The sequence below is a fragment of the Punica granatum genome, chromosome 2, assembly GCF_007655135.1.
Source record: "Punica granatum isolate Tunisia-2019 chromosome 2, ASM765513v2, whole genome shotgun sequence".
Classification (NCBI taxonomy): Eukaryota; Viridiplantae; Streptophyta; class Magnoliopsida; order Myrtales; family Lythraceae; genus Punica; species Punica granatum.
The window spans coordinates 18,008,930-18,025,084 of NC_045128.1; positions in this window are offsets into that span (position 1 = coordinate 18,008,930).

The window sequence follows — 16,155 nt, forward strand, 5'->3', positions numbered from 1 at the left end:
CGTCATGCTGGACCAACTTTTACCTCCATGCCGTCAACCGACCCAAAAGTCGAGTCCTTGAGTCGGCCCGTAGTTTTTTTAGGACGGGCATTTTGTTGTTTTTGTAAGAAAGAGCGATGTATACTGTAAATAACACAACTATAGTTTATCTTTCCGCACTGCATACATTCTTTTCGAAAAAAATTAGGACATTGCATTGATTTGATTCTAAAAACGTTAAGCCGGCATCTCCTCCATCTAGGTAAGGATGGACCGCCCGGCTCCCGGTCTTAGGCTCGAAGCAATCACGCCACCAAGGCAAGACATCATGCGCATCTGGAGGACTCTCCGACCGGTGGACCACGCATTCATCCAGGGCATCATTGGAGACGTGGTTATGCTCATCGAGACCCCGGTGGACTGGATCTTCTTGAGGACCGCCGCCGAACTTTGGGATCCCGAGCACGCGGTATTCAATTTCCTGGGGACGGAGTTAGCCCCTACGATCGAGGAGTACACGGCACTCCTCCAAAGGCCTACGTCCACGATCCAGGGCATTTTCGTGCCTAATCCGTTCACAACCGTCCAGGGTCAGCTCTCCACTCTCCTCCACATACCTGCTCAAGACATCCACGAGGAGCTTCACGAGAGGTGGGACCAAGGCTTCCGGATCGCATGGCTCTCCGATTGGACGCTCCTCCGCGCAATGACGCCTACAACGGCTTCCTATCAGCGCGATGCCTGCCATGGATTCCTACTCTTGGTCTTTGGCACTCTCCTATTTCCATACTCGCCGAACCTCATTGACGGGGCTATAGCCCAAGTCGTCCTCCAAGCGGTGGGAGGCCATAGTTACGTGGAGGCTTTATTGGCCGAGACCGTCCGGTCTCTTGACTATGTTAGGGAGGTTCGGCGCGGCAGGATGAGGGGATCCCCGCACTTACTCCAGATTTGGCTTCTCGCCCATATCCGCCCTTTTTGCTCATCACATCCGTTCTCCTACATCGCCGACGAGCGTTCACTGATCGAACGCCTGGTACCAGTTATCCCACCCCCCGAGCACAGTTTCTCGAAATAGAGGCGCTTTTGGCGGGAGTTGAAGCTCGCGCGCTTCTTGTGGGTCGCTCGATGGAATCCCAGCGGCCCCATGATCACAGGATGTCCCGGAATTGTGGGAGTCCCCCTTCTCAGCCATTTAGGGAGCACACTCATATTCCCAGGGCGGGTAATCAGACAGCTCGGCGGCCTGCAGGACGTTCCCGCCGAGGCAGACCATCTACCTTTCCGTATCCAGTGGGCCGACTCTACATCCACAGCCCCCGCAAGATTCCTACAGATCCGAGAGCTTCGTCGTCAACGGGACGCTAGCATCATACAGCGCCTGTACTTCCTCGAGCACCCCACCGACGACGAACGAGTTTTCGCCGCCACTTCAGCATACGTGGCTCGGTTCTATGCACGGGGATTAGCATCGCCACAACCGTCCCATGCCGCCCCGACTCCCCGCGCTACATCCACCCTCGCCCCCGAAACCGAGAGCTCCATCCAAGCGGCCATGCACGTGGAGCTAAGGGCCATTAGGGAGGAACGGGATATGCTCCGTTGCGAGCTTGTCGACTCCCGTGCAGAGGTCGCGGACTACAGGGAGCTTCAGACGCAGTTGACTCGAGCACGCGCCCGGGTCGCACACTTAGATCGGGAGATGGCCCGCTTGAGCGCGGAGTTGGATCGTGTGCACAAAAGGGCACGCAACCTCGCCCACCCTTAGGATTAGCGGACGCGCTCATTTTTGCCCTCGCTCGGATCCACGCCGCTTTCAAGCGGCCACCGAGCGCAAAGGGATGCCAGCTTTACGTTTATGTTCCCTTCTTTTTTCGTCGTATGCTCTATTCTGTAAAACTATGGAATTTGAAGCTGATCAATGTAATGACATTAGCATTTTGAAAGCTCATGCATCTCATACATCTTGTCATCTTACTTATTCCGCACTTATCGTTTGAGATATCGGTGTTTGTCCTTACACACTCTTGGAATCTAGGTGATCGCAACTGGCGTCGCACCGTTACCCGACTCGTCAGCGTCTCAGGATGGCGGAAGGGGATCATGTCGATATTCCCGAAGAGGTCAACCCCTCGGTCCCGACTCTCTCTCCACCTCCGCAAACGAACGCTCCACCGCCTCTCACTCCTGCAGGCGTACTCTCGGTGTACTCCGGCGCTCTTCCAACACATCTCCCGCCCCCGGCGTCTTCGGGGGCGCCTTCGCCACTGGCCTCACCAACTTCCGCCGCCACCAATGACCAAGCCCGCATAGCGGCTCTCGAGGGCACGGTCAATCAAATGGCCACTAACATGGCGGAGCTACTCGCCCTGCTCAGAGGACCTAACCGGGCCTCCTCGAGTTCCACACCCCCGCTGGGACCGGGGCCAACAGTCGATCCAACCCCGTGGGCTCCACCGGTCCAAGCCCCGGTGAACGTTGAGGCTCTCGCACCGCCAATGCTGTATACGTCTGTCAGCACCCCATTTTGGCTCACCATTCCAAACAACGATATTAGCAATGATCCAAGCCACGACTTGAGCAGAACACAGAAAACGGCTCGGCAGAGCAAGAAATCACTATTCATCCTCAAGTTGGCAAAATTGAGCAAATGACCCATGGACATGACAGAAGGACTCTACGGGTCACCAAAGGGCAACAGAGCGACCAGAGAGCTCAACAATGTCCAAAACCGGCATTTTCAGTGTACTACACGGACGGTACTATTTTCCGATAGTTCGCTCGGTCGTCGGAAGATAGTAAATATTGGACTCCAAAAATCCACATCAATGCCAAATAGATGAAAAGTGTCCCCAAAGGCATTTTGCAAATCATCTGCTCTATACAGAACAACTTTCTGTATACAGACAACTTTTCAGTGGAAGTCCAAAAATGCCGGCTTCCTGGAGAAAAGTTAATTCCAAATATCAGACGCGGCCATGTCCCATCAACACACAGAGCATGAACAATGCTTCAGATTGTCTCTTGGAAGTCACACAGACACTTCAAATGACTTCCGAACGGCAAAACAAGCATACCCCTCTTCAGAAGAGCATAGCTGGAGAATGGTCTGATGGAATTACGGCAAACGAAGTTCATACCGCATTGCCCAGAAAACTCTAGCAGACATTCACAATTGAGCAAAACAGACGGCAAAACCCTTCACGGTTTCCCGAGTAACCTCCGAGGAGCGGAAATGACCATTTTCAGTGGAAATCCATATCCGGAGGTCCTCTTTGGGGAAACTTGACGCCGAATGCTTACGTTACACAATGCTAGCCTTCTCAAGGCTCAATGTGGAATCGTCGGAATAAATCACACGACTTACCTAGACCTCCCGAGCAGTGCTTTAGAGGTCTCAGATACACTTTTCAAGTCCTTGGAGGTTTGATCTCGACAAACAGAGATTACAGTAATCTCCGGAGTTCCCAAGCAACTCAGAAATCATCCTGAGAAATCCAGTTTTGGCCTCCTAGGACGTCTCCGGCCCCACGTTAGCATTACCGGCTTAAGGGATAATTGTTCACGTTGTCTGACAATTTATGTCAAAATGACCAACGTGAGATGCAGACACAAGATATGCTGTCAGAAGCGGACAACTTCGCTCTGGTCACCTGCAATGAGCAAAATCGGCTTCCGAGCCTCGTACGCTTCCGGGGCATTTCTCCATGAAAAATGCCAATCTCGGGCTCATTAAACCCGTTTTCTCGCGCATGTCGACAATTCAGCGTTCAATTTGAACCACGAACTTCGAATGCACGACCAATCGAGACCCGAGCTTTCTCCCGGTTTCTCATCTTCGGCCGTAGGACCCACGGATTAGGCCTAGCTGCCCCATCCTTGCCCTAGGTGTCCTCTCCTTTGTCTTCTTCATCTCCATGAAGATAAGAAGACAACTTGCAAACTTATCCCCTAAAATATCTAAGTGTTTCATTCTTGCACTCCAACTCCCCATCAATGCTCATTAATGTTTTATCTCTTCTCCATCAATGCCGCTTGCAAGAATATCTTCTTCCTTCATTAAACAAATTCGGATCTCCTAATCCATGCCCCTTAATTGCACTTTTCTTCACTTAATTGCACTTAAGCATAGCCTATATATACTTTCTAAGTCATTAACTTAATGATACACCTTCAAGCACTCTCTCTCTAGCATTTCTCACTCTTCAAAAGCTCTCAAACTCCATAGCAAACCGCAGCAAGCTTCAGCCATTTCCAGCAAGCAAAACCAAGCAAAACCGGGCAAAGTCTTAAGTCGGAATCCATCCCGGCTTAAATCCAAACTTTACCAAACTTCATATCCCACATGTTTTTGACCCCCTCTATCCATTTCTGAACTTAGATTTTAAGTTTGAAGCCTCTAAGCCATAGAACCAGCCTTGAACAAAATCTGGACAGATTTGGTCCTTCTCGGGTAAAAAATGTCAAACCGGGTTTCAAGCCTTTCCAAGTCGGTTTGAGCTACCAAAACCCATCAAACACCTCCCCACACAACCCTAGGGTGTCAAGGAGTCAAGAAATCCAAGAAAAACCCGTCGGTTTAACCCCAGGAAGAAGAAACAGCCCGACTGCCCTGTCGGGTCGAAATTTCTGACTGTTTGTGCGGTTTTCTTGCAGATCGGGTCGATCCGAGACTCGTTTCGGAAAACGACCAACACAGCCACCTCTAGAGGTGAGTTAGCAGTCGGGAGCCGTTGGCCTTGCTCAAAAATTCCATCGGGAGCCTCCGTAGCAACGTCCGACCCGACTGGTGCCAGACGGGTCCGAATTTCCAGACATGCTCTGTTTTCCGTGATCTTTGCAGGGCTGTACGGGTCGACGCGATAACTCTGGGACCAAACGACCACCACAGTCACCTCCGGGGGTCAGTTAGGAGTCAGGAGCCGCTGCCCTTGCCTCAAAATTTTATCGGGAGCTTCCGTGGCGACGTCCGACCCGACTGGTACCAGACGGGTCCGAATTTCCAGACGTGCTCTGTTTTCCGTGATCTTTGCAGGGCTGTACGGGTCGACCCGATAACTCTGGGACCAAACGACCACCACAGTCACCTCCGGGGGTCAGTTAGGAGTCAGGAGCCACTGACCTTGCCTCAAAAATCCATCGGGAGCCTCCGTGGCGACGTCCGACCCGACTTGTGCCAGTCGGGTCTGTCCAGTATTTCAGCCGGGTCTGTTTGATGCCATTCGGGTCTGTTCAACGGAAAACAGCCCAAACCCGACCCATCAACGGTCCAACCCGACTCTTGAAGGTCCCATCCCGCATCTCGGGACTAGGTATGGCCATTCCCGTAGAGGAGCTATGACTTTTACATTCTCATTGCGTTTATGGAGTTATAAGGGGTTTTATGTATGTTTTATTTCCAAGTTTTAATCTTTATGCACTTTCCATGTTATACCATGCATATTTATCCTCGATTTATATGCTAGCATGTCGGGAAACACTTGGATCGTAGTCGAGAAGAACATCCCGACCCGGGAAAGGCAAAGAGCTCACGAGTTTCCCCCTGAGGGAGGTGACCGAATGCTCTCTTGCTCCTTTCGGGCAAGGAACGATCTTCTTGACCCGATCCAAGTTCGATTCTCGAGTTTCATCGTATTTTCTCACGTGCATGAAGTCGGTATTGTTTTATCGATTCCTTAAATAACTTGTTTGCGCATGTTTGCATGTTCGAATGCGTTATTCAAATCATGGCAATACCGACTTTCGTTTAATCGTGTCATTTATCATGTTTGACGTTTAAGCATGCGAGGAATGATTTGAAACGAGACGGGGAAACCTCGTGGAACCCCATTCGGGCCATGGGACCTCTCGGCTATCTCCAAGGAGAAGTAATTGAGAGCCTCTTAGACTCGTACGGGTTGCATGAGGCTTCCTCTTCCCGTTTTGAGTCCGTTCTCGGCTTTCGTGTAATTTGCAATTTACATTATTGTCGCAATATCACATGAAATGTCTTTCCAAACCAAACTTTGCATGGATTCGTAATTCGGAGACCCTTTCGGGCCTATTAGGACCAAAAGGTGTTCCGGCCATTGTTGGCCGAATCATCCTCGGTCTTTCTTGACCTGTCTTGGTTGCCGAATCACGAATCATTTCCACAATTAATGCATTCGGCACAACCCTTAAGCATTAATTTCACGAACGGGTTAATCGGGACGCTCACATGATTAAACCCACTTCACACTGATAAAGTTTACACGAATTGGTCATTAACTGATAACTCGCGTCGACGAGTTGTCAAATGACGTTGGTGCCCTTTTCAAACTTATCAATTTCAAAACCCGAAACGCGCGGTCCGATGTAGCATGGACGTCTGAAAAGGGCTTCTATGTCTCAACTTGAGTTTTTACCTGATTCCAGGTAGCTCAGGTCAGGATACAGAAGATCTTTCTAGATCACTTCCGGGCAGATCGACCGGTTCTTTGGCTTTTTCGGGGTTCTTGCACAACCCTGGACGATCCAGGGATTTGGTTGACACCGGCTATAGGCCGAGGTGGCCCGCACTGCGATGTTTCCCCTTTTTTTGAAAACAATTTTCAAATAAAGGGCAAAATCGTCTTTTCACAATTCAGCGACACCCTTAGGGTTAGCATGACAGAAACACTACAGTACGGGATAAGAATGGGCTACCTGTTCAGGTGCAGGTTCATCTGCATAGCCTTTTCTTATCTAACTGATGAGTTTCTGTTATCCTAACATAGACTCGGGTAACTAGAACGGTTATCTCTGTCAGAAAACATGTGAAATGCTGATTAACCTTTCACTCGACCTAACCAAACACTAGATAATGGTTAGGAGGAATTCTAGATTCCAAATCTAGAGTCAAAACACGAGTTTGGTTAATTCAGTGGTAATTCAGTGTCACAATACAGAACAACTGTAAAAGCAATCCACACACCTGAGATTTGACTCTCTTTGTCAAGTTCTCAAAACAAAGCCGAATGCTAAAACGTTGGCACATGTTTGATTGTTTAGCATATGGCATTTGCTTGCAAAAACACCCCTGGGTTAATAATCTATTAATTCACGTAAACACGACAACAACAAACACTTTGTCTGTTATTAACATGTTGCCTGTTATTTTTCCGCACCTGTTTGCCATGCGGGTCGAGCCTGATCCCTAGGCCGAATATTATTAGGGTTCAACGCCCTAATCATCGAGCACAGGATCCAACACCCTAATCAACACTCACAGGGTCCAACGCCCTATTCAGTGAGAGCGTCCATTGAATTTCAGTTCTTCGATCTTTTCCCTAAACTCACGGTGAGTTAGAGTGGAATAATAACCGAACGCGAAACGACTGGAATTCGACCCTTTTGTAATTTGTATTTATTGTTTTGAGAGCATTGTAAGGATTCTATTTGGTGCATTTATTCTGTAAGAATTCCAGTCGGTGAGCGAACGGTCCGAGAGTCGAATTGATCGAATTGGTCTAATGCTCCCCCAGACACAAGTAAATTCAAGAACTCGCGGTTCTAGTTCACGCAGGGATCCAACCTCCATGGTTCGATGAACTGTAACGCAAGATTGTGAACCAACTCCCCGACATACGGGTTTACTTCTCTCTCGGCTTCTCAACCGACATCGTTTGGTTCATCGAATCTCCGGTGTCAAAACGTGCGAGCCGAGTGCAGCTTAATTCACGCGGTAAATAATAAAACATGCAAGCCTAGCAAACCAGAGTACCGAAAGGGCGTGCGGGATATAGGCCCGCACGTAACATGAACCCTCAAACACGGACTTTCCGGTTCCGCACAGACCAATGCCTTAACAACAAACTAGGTGTTCCATACCCCTAGACCCGGGTAACTTATCTGCCCTCGACCTTCGGGTCGTAAAATGATAAGTGGCGACTCCTTCTCTCACGCGTGTCCGTCACGCGTCCCCACGGGAAGGTGGACACCCCCAAGCAGCGCGATCCAAAAGCGCGCAATGCGGGCCCCGACGAGAGTCCACATTCGGGTCCGTACAACGTCCACGGTCCACCTCTTCACCAGTCAACTTCCGCCTCCACCGCCGGCCCCTTCGGTAGTCCCTCTTCCACCGGCTACCTTCCTATCCTCGGAGCACATCCCATCTGCGCCTCCACCCGTTTCCATACCGGCTCCGGCTATGATCTACACTGCGCCTCTGCCAACGGTTTTCCCGGCAACTACCGCACCTGCTCCAACTCATCCTCAAGCCACGGAGCTTCCTCCCTATCCGACTCTGCAGCCTCACGCCGGCCCCTCCTACCAGGCACCGCCCCCCATAAACACCACCTTTCACGAACCGGGCACGCCAACTCATGCGGCCCAGTTCGCCTCCCCAACGCATTTCTTCCCCGAGGCCGATGCCGAACAGGAGAGAAGGCTCAAAAGGATGGAAGAAACGATACGGGCCTTACAAGCAGGTGATGCCCGTCTTGACGCGCATCATGGCGACTGTAGTCTATTCCCGGACATGCGGCTACCCCCGAAGTTCAAAATCCCGGAATTCAAGACTTACGAGGGCGCGACAGATCCGCGCCACCACCTCCGCCATTACCGAGGAAAGATGTTACAATATTGGGAATACGAGGAGTTTGTCACCCACTCTTTCCAAAATAGCCTGTCAGGGTCGGCCCTCGATTGGTTCATGTCACTGAAGGCCGAGGATATCCCAACGTGGGAGGATCTCTCCCGGAAGCTCATCGACCAATATCGATACTGCGCGGAGACGCCTCCTACTCTTCTAGAGCTGAGCATGAAAGAAATGGCGCGGGGCCAAAAGTTCGAGGAGTATGCCGCCAAGTGGCGTGCCCAAGCCGCGAAGCACATTCCCCCGATCAGCGAGGCGCAACAGATCCAATTGTTCCACTCCACGCTGAGAGGAGTATACTATTCGCACTTATTGGCACACACTTCGTCGTTCTCCGACCTCATCGAGGCCGGAAAGAAATTGGATTTGGGCATCAAGCTCGGAAGAATGGAGGACCCCACCAGCAAAGGAGAGGAGTCGTCGAAGAAGGTCCCCGCGACATCATCGTCCTCAAGTGGGAGAAGGGGAAAGGAAATTTCGGTGAATACCGTCAACACAACGCAACAGGCCCCTCAGCAATATTTGATGAACTACACGGCGGCGCCTCCCGTAGCTCCCTCATACGCCCCGTAAGCACCTCAATATCGGCCTCAAGCCCCTACCCAATCAATCTACTATTCCGCACTGCTGCCTCCACCCCTACTTGCGGTGTCATCGCCCGTCGTCCACCATTATGTCCCTGTTCCATCCCAAGCCCCTCAATATCAACCTTCGGCTCCTAGGACTACTCAACCGGCACAACGGGCCTCGCCCCCGCAAGGTCAACAGACCGATGCAACCAACCACAACCTCGCAAACAGTACCCGGCCCTGCCGGTCCCACTTTCCCACATCTACCGGCAAATTCGTGACAAGGTTGGGACAACGACGCCTAGCCCAAGCTTTGATCCCACCATCCAAGATCAGAGCAAGCAATGCGAGTACCACCAAGGGGCACCAGGACACACCATAGACAACTGCTGGAAGTTGAGGGAGAAGATCCAAGAGATGATAGATGCAAAGGAGCTCGTGTTCAACGCCGTGAGGTCTCCGAACGTACAGGCTAATCCCCTCCTCGACCATGGACCGGCTCAGGGGCCCTCTATCAACATGATCACCGTGTGCACGTCGAGCGAGGGCGGAGGCGAGCAAGGTGGGCCTTCCCCCGTTGTGATTGAATACGTACCGGCAGAAGTCGCAGTCGGGTTCGCCGGGGTAGACGCACCCCATGCCCCGCTTGTCATAGACGTTCCCGTCCGGGAGCCATACTCGAACGATAGGGTCCCCTGGACCTATGAGGGAAGTGTCGGGAACCTGGAGCAACAATTCGGTGTCATGGGCATAACCCGCTCAGGGCGGCTATATGAGAACCTGGCGACCACCGACAAAGGGAAGGCGCCCGTTACCGAAGAGGAGACGAGGCCTAGGACCCTGCCTACTCCGTCCAAGAAGGTGACAGAAAAGGAGGCCGAAGCCTTTATGAAAGTCATCAAAGCGAGCGAGTACAAGGTAGTGGAGCAGATGGCCAAATCTCCGGCCCATATCTCATTGCTCGCCCTCCTGCTCAACTCAGAACCTCACAGGGAGGCCCTCATACGGGTCCTGACGGCTGCGCAAGTTCCCAAAGGGACGCCCCCAAACCGGATAGAGGAAACCATCAACTCCATTTTCTCCAATACCATCTCGTTTTCGGACGATGAGCTCCCCTCTGAAGGATGCGCGCATTTCCGGGCACTGCACATCATTTGCAAGTGTAACTGTGCGCATCCGAATTTCATCTCGTCGAGGCACGCATGCGCGCGCCTAAGCAAACGCGGCTTGGGAGTGTCCACCTTCCCGGGGACGCGCGACGGACGCACGTGAGAAGGAGTCGCCACTTGCCATTTTACGACTCGAGGGTCGAGGGCCGGCAAGTTACCTAGGTCTAGGGGTACGGGGTACACCTAAATGCTAAGGCAATGGTCGTACGGAACCAAAAATTCCAAATTCGGGGGTTCTATTACGTGCGGGCCTATATCCCGCATGCCCTTTCGGTACTCTAACTTGCTAGGCTTGCCATTTTGTTTATTTACCGCGTGATTTAGAGTTGCGCTCGACTCGCCCGTTATGACACCGTAAATTCGATGAAATGATCAAGTTGGGCCGAACATCCGAAAGGTGAGTACGCTTGTGCATCGAGGAATCGGTTCGCTATCTTAACGTTACAGTTTATCGAACCGTGATGGCCGATTCTCTGCGCGAACCGAGACCGCGAGTATTCGAGTTTGCTCATCTCTTGATGATAATGGACCAACTTGACCGATTCGACACTCGGACCTCTCGTTCACCGATCGGGGATCCTTACAAATGGATGAATATACAAATAAAATCCTCGCGATGTTCTCTCGAATAATTACAAAGTGCAACTGAATAAGTAAATGGATCCCGATCGGTTTGCATTGGGCCAATATTCCGCTTCGGCTCACCGTGTGTTTTGAATGACCGATAAATAAATTAAGGCAACGCGGGCATCAAAGAGCCGGGGGTCGGGTCCGATCGAACCGACGGTTTGCGGGAGAACCGATTAGTTCCCACTGTAACCGTTGGACCGATCGAGCTCCCGGGTGATATCTAAACACGTTTCACGCATTCAATCCAAATTACCTTCCACATAGGCCACATTTGGAGTGTGATGGTGACTCGAGGCTAGATCCCATTCCGCACTCGGGTTGCACGCGCTCGATGAATTAAGAGGCGTTGGACCTCGTGTTCGGTGATTTGGGGCGTTGGACCCCGTGCAACACGTAACCTATGGGTTCGGGCCCGAACCGCAATAAATCAACAAAAGCAAGAATAAAACAGAAGGAAACTGATATAACTGACACAATACAGAAAGCAACTGACGACAACTGATAAGTGTTAATGAATACAAACGAATTGTGTATTAGGCCGACTGTACGTGATTTAATCAGTTATTAGCCGGGGTTGATTAGCAAGCAATGTATCTATCCTTGGCGAGCATAAGTGGCGGATTGGAATGGGGTTCTAAGCCGATTACATGCGTGTGTTCGCTTTAAGACGCTTATTCAGTTAAGTGTCACTGCGGTTTCACCGAATTAGCCAAACTCGTGTTTTGACTCTAGATTGGAATCTATCATTCCGCCTATCCATTATCTAGTGTTTGATTAGGCCGGATGTATGATTAGTCCGGTTCTTTGTATTTTGTAACTGAAATAAAATGCTCCCCACCGAATCTACAATAGGAGGATAGAAACACCGAAAGTGGACGGAATGGGCCGTGTGAATGAGACTCGTACCCGAACGGGTAGCCCTCTTCCGTCCATAGATCGAGGCGTTTCCAACTCCCTAATCGATGAATCACGGAATGATGATTATGCCCTCGGATAAAATTGCGGTGTCCGTATGTAAATTGGAGATCACGTTACGCGAAGAAGTCTAAGGATGACTCGCGCGTCTTGACTCGAGCCGCCTCAAATCGGGCCCGGACTCGAGTCATAGCACGCGAGTACTCGCTAGACATCGATTCTATTCGTGTTACGTGTCTCGGTGTTTTGAAATTGTGATCTTTTAAGGAAAAAGGGCATTTCCACCGTTCCGTGAACCATCGATGCGCTTACGAATTAATATTCGATTTGCCCAATTATTTAATCCACGTGGTTTAATTAACCGAATGATTCGTCCCGTTTTCTCGTTTATGAAATTATTCGATTATGGCGACCCTATATCGTGGATATTATAGATTTAATGGAGAGTGATCCAAGCCGGCGCATCCGTCGCATGATTCTCACATGGCCAATCAATAAAATAAAAACACCAATGCATTCAATTCCAAGAAACGATCTCGAAACGGCTAAGGAGGTCACCCTAGACTCGGGAAAGGTTCGGAAGCATTCTGCCGATCCCCGAAGGTACGAGCCGAATGGTCTCCCCGACCCGTCTCGAGTTACGGGTAACCTCCCACGCCGATTCTAATTATTTCTTACATGCATAATACATCAAAGATGGTAACATTACAAATTTCAACCGAATCAAAATAGCTACGATCATAAATGCACGAGCGAACATATCAACGTGCACAAACAAGGCATTCATTGGAACAACCGAAGATGGCATCGGCTCATGTGATAACAAAATGAACAAATCGCGGGAATCGACCCGTTTCGGGGCGGGAGAAGGTTCCCCGGACCCATACGGCCCAAGGAAGCTCTCGGCCACACTCCTCCAAGGAGGGCCGTGAGCTTCCATGGCTCATGCGGGTCGAGAAAAATTTCTCCGACCCCGATTCGGACCTCTTCCCTTTATGCCATCATATTACACATGATTAAAGGTAAAAAAAATATAGGAATCGACCCTTTCCGGAGAGGGGAGGCCACCCTAGCCTCGGGTGGGCCAAGGAGACTCACGGGTCTCTCCCTAAAGACTTGGCCGTGAGCTCCATGGCCGAATCCGTGGCCAAGGGAGCCTCTCCCGCCCGGATCTAGGTCGACTCCCGTCATGGCGCATGAGCTCGAACGTCATACATACATAGCACGGGCATACAAGCGAATATAACACATGTACGTTGCACGGGGATGCATGGGAATCACGGATCTAAAGGAAAAACGTCAACTTTCATGTATTTCGGTTCTCTAAGTCACGTTATCATTTTATACAAGCAAACATCGAGGATCTTAGCTCATCTAAGTCGTAAGGGATATTACCTAGCCTCGTTACACGAGGGAAAGAGTCGGGGAAGCGGCCTTGAGAGTCGCTAGACTCGGCTGGAAGTTGCGGCAGTGAGTAACCCGAGAAGAGACAGCCGCGGCTAGTTGGGGAAAAACGAGTCGGCACGCTTGCTCCGGTCACGGCACGATGCAAGGTCGGACTCGTTGGACTCCTAAGAGGCAGATCTAGACACTCGTGGGTGGTCCCGAACGTGCCAAGCCCTGAGTAAGCTCGAAAATGTGAGAGAAATTTCGGGTATAAACACAGAAAACTCGGTAAGTGAAAAACAACGAAACGGTGGCTATGCACGGTGGATCGGCCCTCAGATCGTGACCACCTCTTCACGAGAGAGGGTGAGGGTTGTGAGGAATCCTTTGAACGTGATGGCACGACTCTCCGAGGTCGTGGGAGGAAATGGCACGTCGAGAGAAGTCCGGTGCGCACGGTTAGGGTCTCGGGATCCGATTATACTATCGGCTGGAACGGGGTGTAGAAAGCTCCAAATCGAAAATCTAAGCCCGGAAATGGACTTAGGGGGTAGAAAATATGTAGGCTAGGGAGTTTGGTGATTTTGGGCTTAAGTCGGGTCGGGTGGTTACCGGAATACCGGGTGGTTTTCCGGCGGTTTTGGCCGGTTTCGGCCTTGGCACTGGCTGAACGAAAGTGAGGGAGAGGGCTGGAGCTTGAGAGGTTTTTGGAGAGAGATTGGCTTGAGAGAGAAGGAGAATGGAGAAGTGATTAGAGTTAATGATGGAAGGGAACTTATAGGCTAGGCTAATGGTTCGGTTAAGGAGAGTTGATTGCGGTTTAGAGGATTAATGGGCTGCCGAATTTGGCTTAGAGGGCTGCCGAAATCTTGAGAGGGGATTAGTGAGGGGAAATGTCATGTAGAGTGTGGGGAAAGCAAAAGCAAGGTGATGGGTGTGATGGATGTGTAAGAGGAAGTGAAAGAAGTGAGGGAAATTTGAATTGTGTGGTGGGGAGTGCTTGGAGCCGCCGGCCATGGGGTTGAGCCGCGGCTAATTGCGGCTGAGCCGACCTTGAAGGGTTGAGCCGTGGCTTGGGGTTGAGCAGCGGCTTGGCGGCTTGGCTTGGCTGAGCTGTGGGTCCCGTTCGATTGAGAGAAAAGCCGGAAAATGCTTGAAACTTGATTGAGCTCGCATCCGACCTCCGATGTCCAAGTAATTTGAAGATTTGGGATGCTTGAATGACGAGGATTTGAACGAGCCTAATATCGCCATGCGTCGTGTGGATGAACGTTCGGGCGACTTGACACCTCGAGAGTCGGTTTTGCCCTGTTTGGACGTTCGGGGCGGAGTTTATCATCCCCCGGTTCCCGATTGCTCTTTGTGCGTCCTAACACTCATTATGGCGATCCTTTTGCCCCGTGAGGGATCGTTGGCCCGTCGCCCTCGGTCGGGGGCCGTTGGCCCGGGAAGGCTTAGGGACTTGTGACCGGGATTTCCTCAGTGTTCCCTGAATGTCTTGAGGTGTTCGGGGCTCGTTGTGATCTCTGTTCTTCGTGGACGTGCCCGAAGGCTCGCCGGGATGTGTTCGTGACCACTGAAACGTACTTCGGGAGACCGAGCCGAGTTCCGGAAGATTGTCTGAAGCTTGTTCCCCGGCCCTGGTGGTCCCTGGGTGCCTGTAGGCCCGTTTTGAGGAGCCGTTTGCTTGTCAGTGGAGCGAACCCCGGGAGCTCTGTCAGAAAAGGCGTCCGTGGGGGGATCGGGGTGTCCCGGCTTAAGCAGGATGTCCCGGAAATGCGCCCGAACGTGTCATTGGTCATTTTGGCACTGAGAGGGATTTTTGGAGCCCCCTATTGGGCACCTTTCGGTGCTTCGGTGACTCAGTGATGAATAGTGCCACAGTGCCAGCTCTGCCGTTTTCGGGGTTCTTTGTTCGTTCGTTCTTCCAATGGCTTTCCTTTGCTTTTCTCAGTGACCCAGCTCTTCTCTCATCGTTCATGACTCCGTGCCCGCCTATTTGCCTCTGATTGCCGGGTCATGAATAGTAACTCGGGCTTTGGTCGGGGATTCTCGTGTGGGAAGCCGGTGGGCCAAAATGGGGTGCTGACAGCTTGCCCCTCTTTGGTTGCATGCTCGGTTAGAGGGTGTAGCCAAAGACCATAACAAGCATCCCCTTTTTGGTCCCGGCGACCGCTCCGTTATAGCTTCACCGTGGCTGCTCGCGCCTTGCTTGGATATAATGGGACATTGCGCGGGAAATTAGAACCGGGATGGACCCGAATGTAGATGAACCAGGATAGACCTGAATGACCGGGATGGACCCGAATGCAGATGAACCAGGATAGACCTGAATGACCGGGATGGACCCGAATGCAGATGAACCAAGATAGACCTAAATGTGACCGGGATAGACCCGAATGCATGAACCAGGATAGACTTGAATGACCGGGATAGACCCGAATACATGAACCGGGATAGACCTGAATGACCGGGGATAGACCCGAATGCATGAACCAGGATAGACCTGAATATGACCGGGATGGACCCGAATACATGAACTAGGATGGACCTGAATGACCGGGATAGACCCGAATGCATGAACCAGGATGGACCTGAATGACCGGGATCGACCCGAATGCATGAACCAGGATGGACCTGAATGATCGGGATCGACCCGAATGCATGAACCAGGATGGACCTGAATGACCGGGATCGACCTGAATGCATGAACCAGGATAGACCTGAATGTGACCGGGATGGACCCGAATGCATGGACCAGGATAGACCTGAATGTGACCGGGATAGACCCGAATGATCGAAATTTAGACCGGATGGACTCGAATGACCGGAATTTAGACCGGGTGGACCCGAATGACCGGAATTTTGACCTAATGGGCCCTGAGTGACCGGGATTTAGACCGGAAGGATC